Raw genomic sequence first — 9,262 nt, forward strand, 5'->3', positions numbered from 1 at the left:
AGGCAGGGGAATCATGAGTTCAAATCCAGCCTCAGCAACTTAGCAAGGTCCTATTTTGAACCTATTTAGAGAGACCCTGTCTCCAAATCAAATATTAAAAAGGGCTGGAGCTGTGGCCCAGTGGTTAGGTGCCTGAGTTTGATTCCTGGTACTCTCTCCTCCAAAAAAAATAAAGACTGGCCTAAGATCACATTCAACTCAATGTGATTTAAACCCAACTGAGACAACAGAATCTGTGCTACAGGCACACCTAGCCTTCAGCTGACACCCTGCCACACACATTCCTCCAGAAGACCACAGCCTCAGAGTTTTCTCCAAACCTACACAGCACTTCCTCTCCCTGCCAGGTGCCCTGCTACCACTGAAACCCTTGCCCTTCCAGCTACAGTGTCAGCTTCCATGTGCCTAGAGGCTGCTGTGTCCTCCCTGTGACTAGTTCCAGCACCAATCTAACAGTTCTTGTATCCTCAGTCAGGTTACTGGGGATGCAGTCCCAGACCCCAGATCTAACCCCAGCTGTGGGAAACGGGGTGTTCTCAGAGAGAAGCCCCAGTGCCCACCAGGCTGCCCATGCCAGGGAGCTTTTCTGCTGCAGTCTCCTATTGTGCTTGGTCTGAGAGAAGGAAGGGTGCTCCTAAAGATGACCAGTGAGGCCTGAAGGGAACTTGAGAGCTGAAGAATAGGGATGGGTGGACCCAGAAGCAAGGCTATCAGGCCTGGGGGGCCCAATTGCAGCCCCCATCTTCTCTCCTGAAACCTACATTCATCCCCTCAGCCCTCGCTGTTTCCGAATGAGACTTGATTGGAATCAGTAATCTGCAGTCTGAACCTTACCCCACCTATTTAGTAATGATGATCTACGGAGCTGCAGAAACTAGGCCACACATCAGGGGCATGCCCGATAAACCACAAGGGAGAAGCCTCCTACCCCCAGATGGTGATGCTGTGGGGCATCAGAGCCAAGAGTTCCAATTCTAGTTCTGCTCTTATTGGTTATGCACTATGGGCTTTTCACTTTGACAGAATGGACCTCAGTTTCTTTATCTGTAAAATGGGGATGCCAATCCCTATTTCACTCTGCAGGCCTGTTTAGAAACATCAACCGAAGCTATCTACATAAATGAACGTCCAAATATGCCAGAAAGCAGATTACAAATTGATGACATCACTATTATGACCTTCTTGGATGTCTTGATTCCAATATTCAGTCATGATTTACAGCATAGAGAACAGGGTACGAAGTACTAGCCAAGAAAAGGACAAGAGATGGAGGGACTGAAACATAGAGTTAGCATCAAGGCCTGGAAAGGCAGAGAAGGATGAATAGATGTAATGAAAGGAAAAGTCTGGAGAGCTAGTCTAGATTCCCCTGTCTTGATTCATTCGTTCATTCTTCAGAGGAAGATAGTAGCTCTCAAGCTACACCAGATCTCGAGTCTCATCTACCCACTAACCCTGTCTCCAGCAGGGCAGTGGACTGGAGGATGGGATTCTGCAGCTCCAGGCATCCTCTTCCTCAATTCAGATGCCTGTGTCCAGAACCCAAAGTCAGAGGTGGGGGAGCAGCTCCCTGGAATGCTGGTCCCCTGCTCCTCCTCCCACCCTGACTTCCACTAACAAGTGGGTGTTCTCCCCCACACTTCTTCTGACCAGGCTAACATTTACCCCTCCTGAGGCAAACACATGAACAAATGTGTCCTAGGAGAAGAGAAGGGTCTAGAGCCCCAAAAAAGTGAGACGGCCAGGATTTAGACGGCTCGACTTCAAAGGTGTCTGTGGGCGTTCTTTCTCCTCTAGTGAGAAGACTGCCTGCCTGCGCCAACCAAGTTTTCTCTGTCCTCTGGACAATCCCCATCTTTCTCCACCCGTACGTAGCTTTCCCACCTTTCATCACCAGGAGGATGAAGAGAGAGCTGGAGATGTAGCTCAGCAGTAGAACTCTTGCCAAACAGACACGAGGGCCTGGGTTCAATTCCCAGTTCTGCAAAAGAGAAAGAAAAAAGAGAAACGTGTAAGCAGGCCCGTGGGAACACCATGATTTTCTTTCATCCTGAACAAGAGATAGCTTTCAATTTTTCTTCAGGTGAATGATTTGCTCCTCACTCCACTCCACCCCTTTCCAATCTGCCTGGTACCTGAGATCATCTGTGAAGGGGGCCATGTAGACCTTAACTGGCCCTGGTGGCCAGAGCAATATCACCAGGAGGGCAGCTGTCAGATTAGTATCAAAGGAAGACACCTCAAGATGTCCCTTTTTCTTGCTCCTTCTAAGTGGAGGACTTAGACAGAGTTCTTCCATGTGCCACAGTGACCAGATAAAATGTCATGGGGATATGCATCCAAGTAGCCTAATGGTCATCTAGATACTCAACCCAATTCTGTCTCTTCTTGGCATGAGAAGCTGAGAGACCAGAGAAGCTCGGCCCTGACCTTTGCCATCAGATGGCAGGGCCACAGCCTCCCTAAGCCACCCACTTTTCCATTTCCATTCTAGTAGGGTACAGAGGAAGGATGTTAAGGGCTGGAGAGTCAGAATGAAGAAGCAGTGAGGAGCTCACTATTGTTTACCCAGGTCTTAATGACCAAGCCTCCAGCAAGCATACGTCAAATTCCACTTCTAGGAGCTGCCATTAGCAGTCACTGGTACTCGAAAGGTGTAGCAGGAAAGTCTTGGGGACCTGGACATCAGATCAGCCATGCTACTAGACCAGGAGGTAGGGGGAGGAATGTCACATAAGGAGTGAAAAGAATCAGAGGCGTCATTAGTCCATTCTGTGGTGCTGTAACAAAATACCTGAGGGTCCTGAATAAAAAGAAAAGACATTTATTTGGTTCACAATTCTAGTAGCTAGAAGTTTCAAACAGCATGGTACTGGCACCCTGGTGAGAGTTCCACAGCTGTGTCACAACGTGATAGAAAAACAGAAAGGGTACCAACCTTGTGCAAAAGGGTCCAAGTGTGTGGAGTGGCCTTGCTTTGTAATAACCCATTCTCAGGAAAATTAATTCTGTCCTGGGAGAACTACATCAATCCCTCCCCAGGGTGGTACCCCTATGACCTAATTACTTCATACTAGGCCCCATCTCTTAAAGGTTTCACCACCTCAACACCACCACACTGATGAACAAATCTCTAGCACATGAACCTTTGGGATACGCAATCATATCCAAACCATAGAAGAGACCATACACTACCTCCACATCCACTATGGTCCAACCCCAACAGACTTGAGCTACTATGCAGCCCTGGGAAGACAAAGATGCAGGCGTATGCTCATTTAAACCAACTCAATGCACAAAATGTCATATTTGGAATCATATAGTGCTAGAACTAAAAGAACCCTTAGCAATCATTGACCCCAAAGGTTTTTTTTGGGGGGTGCTGGGGATCAAACCCAGGGCCTTGTGCTTGCAAGACAAGCACTCTACCAACTGAGCTATCTCCCCAGCCCCCCCAAAGAGTTTTAAAAACTGAAAGACTGGGGGTATTCAATCTCCAGCCCAAAAAAAGAAAGAAAGAAAGAAAGAAAGAAAGAAAGAAAATTAAAAAAAAAAAAATCTGAACAGTGGATTGCTGTTTTCAATAAAAATCTTAGAACCCAGGACATAAAAAGATGGAAGTATGGAAGTGAATCTGCTTTGCTCTGGGTTGGAGAAGCTGGGTCTCCCCACCCCATCCTTACTGCCCCACCCCCACCATTACCTGTGGAAAGCTTTTGGCAACCCACTCCTCCAACTGGTCTATCTAGACTTCAGTTTACAAATGGGGAAACTGAGAACTAGAGAGAGAAGGGGATTTACCTAAGGTCATCCGACTAGTGACAACACAGCGGAGCTGGGGTTTCTCACCACAGTACACAGTCCCAGAACTTGATCCAAGGATTTCATCTTCTAGACCTCTTACCACTGAGATTCCTATTGAGAATCTCTAGCTACAAAAACTACATTCTCACACAAACTTGTATAGACAAGTGTGCCTGCCTTCAGTGAAGTGTGGAAAAAGAGGTGAGAAGGTTATATGTGGGTCATAGATGAAGATGAACACTTAGAAAGTCACGTGTTGGCAAAAGGTAATGAACAGAGAATGATCAAGGGCCATAATTACTGAAGGAAATCCTTTAAATTTTGTTTTCTTAGCTCAAATTCAATTTTTTACATTGTAAAACTAACACAAAGCCATAGTTTTAAATTTTTCAAATAGGATAAAAGGGAAAATATGAAGAGTAAATCTTCCTCCTCCTCCACCTGTTTATAATTCTTCACAGATATTTTCAGCACATATATATGTGTATATATATGTGTGTGTGTGTGTGTGTGTGTGTGTGTGTGTGTATGTCATTTTATTTACCCACACTATTTTCACCTCACTTTTTAAAAAACTGAACAACATATTTTATTAATATTTCTACAACAGCTCAACTTCATTTTCTTTAATAGCTGCATATAATTCCATTCCATTAGATTGTTTCTATTATTTCTGTTAAAAACAATATTGCAATAAATAACCCTGTACAACTTGGGCATGGTGACAGGTGCCTGTGGTCCCAGCTACACAAGAAAATTACTTTGGCTCTACTTGCTAATTAATACTCATTCACAATATTCATTGAGTACTTTCTATGTACCAGGCACTGGGAATATAAAGTCTTATCCCTCAGGAAGCTCACATCTAGTCCAGGGAGATAGAAAGCAAATATATAGTTTGTCAGGTGCTAGAGTAAATACTAGAAATACTAGAAAGAAAAACAAAGTAGAAAACAGTAATTAAAAAGGTGCTAAGGGACTGTGGCTGTGACTCAGTGGTAGAGGGCTTGCCTCCCACGTGTGAGGCACTGGGTTTGATCCTCAGCACCCGTAGAAATAAATAAGTAAAGATATTGTGTCCATCTACAACTAAAAAATATATATATTATATAATGTTATAAATATTAAATATATATTAAACATTAAATATATAATATCTTATAAAAAAATTTTTAAAGAGTGCTAAGAAGCCAGGTGCAGCATCATGTGCCTGCAGACCCAGTTAGTTGGGAGGCTGAGGCAGGAGAATCTCTTGAGGTCAGGCATCTGAGGCCAGCCTGGGCAATGTAGCAATATCCTGTCTCGAAAATAATAAATTAAAAGAAACTCTGTACATAAACCTTCAGCACAGTTGTGGAATTGTATCAGTACTCATAGAAGTAAAATTGCTGAGTTAAAAGATATGTGCAGGGGTTGGGGTTGTGGCTCAGTGGTAGAGCGCTTGCCTAGCATGTAAGGCCCTGGGTTCAATCTTCAGCACCACATAAAAACAAAATAAAGGTATTGTGTCCACAACAAAATAAAGGTATTGTGTCTACAACTAAAACAAAATATTAAAAAAAAAAAAAAAAGATAGGTACTTGTCAGAGAATGCCCAGCATGGTGGCACATGCCTATAATCCCAGCAGCTCAGGAGGCTGAGACAGGAGGATTGCAAGTTCAAAGCCAGCCTCAGCAAGTTAGCAAGGCCCTAAACAACTCAGTGACTCAGTGAGACCCTATACAAAAAAAGGCTGGGGATGTGGCTCAGTGGTTGAGTGCCCCTGGGTTCAATCTCCAGTACAAAAATAAACAAACAAACAAACAAACGAAAGCTATCTACATTGGGCTGGGTTTGTAGCTCAGTGGTGGAGCTACAAACCTCACAACCTGTGAAGCACTGGGTTCGAGCCTCAGCACCACATTAAAACAAATAAAATAAAAGTACTGTGTCCTCTACAACTATATAGAGAGGGAGTTTAAAAATTGTTTAAAAAGATATGTACATGTTTTAAATTAAGATAATAGGATTGCCACACTGCTAAGGGAAACTTCTGACTAGATTTGGGGACTAATTTCTGGTTCCAAAGTGCTCCCCTTGGGAACTTCCCTTACTCCCTTCCCAACTGTCTAGTGACCATAAATCTCATAAACCTGCCTTTGCCATGAACCACATTTTGGGGTTTTCCTAGCCTCCTCCAACCTGAGGCTGGTATTCCTGGTTAAAAAAAAAAAAAAAGAGAGACCAACCAGACCCTGCCAATTGTCAACCTCCAAGTAAATGGAGCCTCCCAGCACAGCCCTAAGCACCTGAGTACCCTGGCACTGGCCCAGCCCCATCAAGGAATTCCCGGTGGTCTCCAGTTTAGCAATCTCCAAACCCCAAATCCACAGCCACACTTTCAGACCAGCCCCTTCTGCCCAGTCAGCCCACAAGAGAAAAAAGAATAGCTCCTTCTTCTCTATCTCCCAGATTAGTGGAGACTCAGTCCCCTCGGGACTTCCCCTCCCCCTGCTGCTGAGCTGGGAGACCAGAAAAAACGCCATATTCAAGAGAAAACAACCAAAGAATACTTATAAAAGAAACTCATGCACATATGCAAATTTACTTCAGAAGACTTGAATGAGCTTCAACTAAAAAGAATGTCTGAGAAGACTTCCTAGGGAGGAGAATTTTGAACTGGTTTTGGAGGAAGGGATTTATGAGAGTGACTGAGAAAGAAAGTTCTGGAAAGGAGCAGAGATAATAATTGCAAATGTGTTTCGAGCACTCGCTATATGCCAGGCAATGCACTTTACCTGTGTTATTTCACCCTAGGCTGAGAAAGAGGTACTTTCATGTCCCCACCCACCCCATCCCCTGGTTCTGGGCATTAAACTCAGAACTACATCCCTAGCCCTTCTTGTTTTTTATTTTCAGACAGTCTTGCTAAGTTGCCCAGGCTGGCCTCCAATTTGTGATCCTCCTGCCTCAGCCTCCTGAGTTGCTGGGATTACAAGGCACACACCACCACACCCAGTTATCCCAATTTTAGAGAAGAAATGGAGACACACCAAGACTGAGTGACTTGCCCAAGGTCATGTATCCAACAAGTATTCAACTATCCCTACAGGTGAAAGCCAGGATGGGGCTAAAATTCAGGTATCTAGGCTGGGCCCCTGCAGAGTAGGGAGGGGAGATAATGAGGAAAAAACTTCCCCTTCCCCCAACCACAGCCCCTGGAACTGAGTCCCAACCCCTTCTTCCCTCCCAGGACTAGAGTCTGGCAGGCACCTGGAATTTCCTCCCAGGCCTATTTGCCCCAGACCCCCCGACCTACTTTGTCCTTCAGTAGTCCCCACAAGTCCTGCAGGGTCACCTATGATAAGATATGGGAAAGGGTAAGGGCTGGCAGAGAAAAAACTTGTGCCCAGAAGAGAACAGAAGGTCAGAACAAGGAGACCCTCGCTAGAGGGCAGGAAGCTAACCATCCTCAGTACTTCCACATCTCATTCAGCCCCACGAGGAGAAAACTGAGGCTCAGGGAGAACTCTCACTCAGGTGTATGGAATTCCAAAGTCCTTTTCACGCCACAGTTCTGCTTCTGGGATTTTGGAACAGATACGCATACAATCAGGATCATGCTAAACTGCAGGGGAGATTTAAAACTGGGTCCCAGAGAATCAGACGGAAGTTGCTTCTTAAATTTCTGTTCTCATCTCTAGATGGGTCTTGAAGGGTATTGCAGGCTGGATGAGCTACAGGGTGCATGCTCAGTGCTGCAGAGGCTGGACTACCCTTCTTGGGGAAGCATGCCCGCATAACCTTACCATCTTGGGGACTCTCTGCTCCAGGTGGGAGAAGGCAGTGTGGCTGATTTCTGTCAGTCTAAACGAGGCAAGTTGCAGAGAGTGACACACTGGCCTTGGAGCCCAGGGCCTGGTCAGTCTTCTGACTCGGCAGAAGTGACTGGAAAGAATTTTTCCCTGCTGGGGAAGTCATAACTGCTCTGAGATCCTAGTGATCAAGTGCACTAGAGTTGCTTTTTTTTTTTCCAACACATGTAGTCAGCACAGTGGAACTAAGAATGCTTAGGGACTGCTGTACGAACCAGAGGACAGGAGCCAGAACAATGCCAAAGCTCTATTCTTTAGCTTTTCCAGTCGTCCTATCCTGTAGGCTACTTCCATCCTTGACTTCCTGTCACATCACATCCTTTCTTCATGGGTCCTCCCTTGGGTTTTGCCAACAGAGTGAACAGTGGACATGCTGGGCTTACTTTACAATGGTTGACTTCAGGTCTCTTTTAGAAATCAAAAAAAAAAAAAAAAAGAATTCAATGCATCAAATTTCTGCTTCCTATTTCTTATCTCTGATAGGTTTTTTTGTGTTTTTTTTTTTTTAACCCAGAGGACTTCCAGCATGTTCAGCTTCTGCTGAACTACATCCCCAGCATTAGCTTACTGTTCTGAACGTTCTAAACGTCTTACACATAACTCTGTGGTAATATTATTATTCCCTTTTTTTTTTTTTTTTCTTTTTTTGGCAGAGGAAACTGAAAGTTCTGAAACTGAAGCTCAGAGAAGCTTCCTTCACCAAGATGGCACAACTAGCAAATTGACAAGCGGGATTAGAAACCTAGACAGACTCAGGGAGTGATGAATGGAAGAATGGAATTAGTAGTCATTCAAATCGTGCAGTTATTATTATTTTTTTCTAGTATTTTGTAAGGGCAATCATTCCCGGCCCTTTTAACATGTGGATTTGCAAGGAAAATAGAAGTCCAAATATTTATACACAGGGGCTGGAGGAGGGGTGGACTTCAGTCGACTTCTGGCATTTCCTCGTTAAACTGGCACAGTCGTTCTGGACTGCGTAGTTCACAGAGAAGAGGAAAAGTTACAAGAACTGTAGTGGGGTATCTTACTGGCTGTGTGAGGAAAAGGCTTCAGTCCCAGGAAGGCCCCTAACCAGTCCTCAGCTCTGGGAGACCATAATCATAATGATTCCTTTTATCAGTTGTTCTCCAGCACTGCTCTGCTAGGGATTTGAATGCTGCCCTCTATTTTGCATCCTCTCTGTACATCCTTCCATTATACAGAAGCCCAAACCACAAAGGTGGAATTTCTTTATCTTTGCAAATAAATTATTGGGGGGTGGGGGGCGGGTTGGAAGCAGAAACCAGAAGGTATAAACTGAACCAAATGGCCAGAGTCCCTGCAAAGAAAGTCGGCGCTCCGTTTCCTCAGAAAAATGGAGGAACGCCAATTCTTCTTGATAAGGACTTCAGAACAGACGATTTTATTTTATTTATTTATTTATTTATTTTAACTTCAGGGGTCTGAAGTAGGTTAGTAGTTGCTGGGGAATGCATTTCCTTCTTCCCCCTTAACTCGGTCGGGCACCTCCGGCAAGCCCCTCCTGCTTCCGTAGCGCCTGGTCGCCTCAGTTTTCGGCAAGGGAAGAACAAACGGATCCTCCTCAGTGGCCAGATTCCCC

This window comes from Sciurus vulgaris (assembly GCF_902686455.1).
Source record: "Sciurus vulgaris genome assembly, chromosome: 3".
NCBI lineage: Eukaryota > Metazoa > Chordata > Mammalia > Rodentia > Sciuridae > Sciurus > Sciurus vulgaris.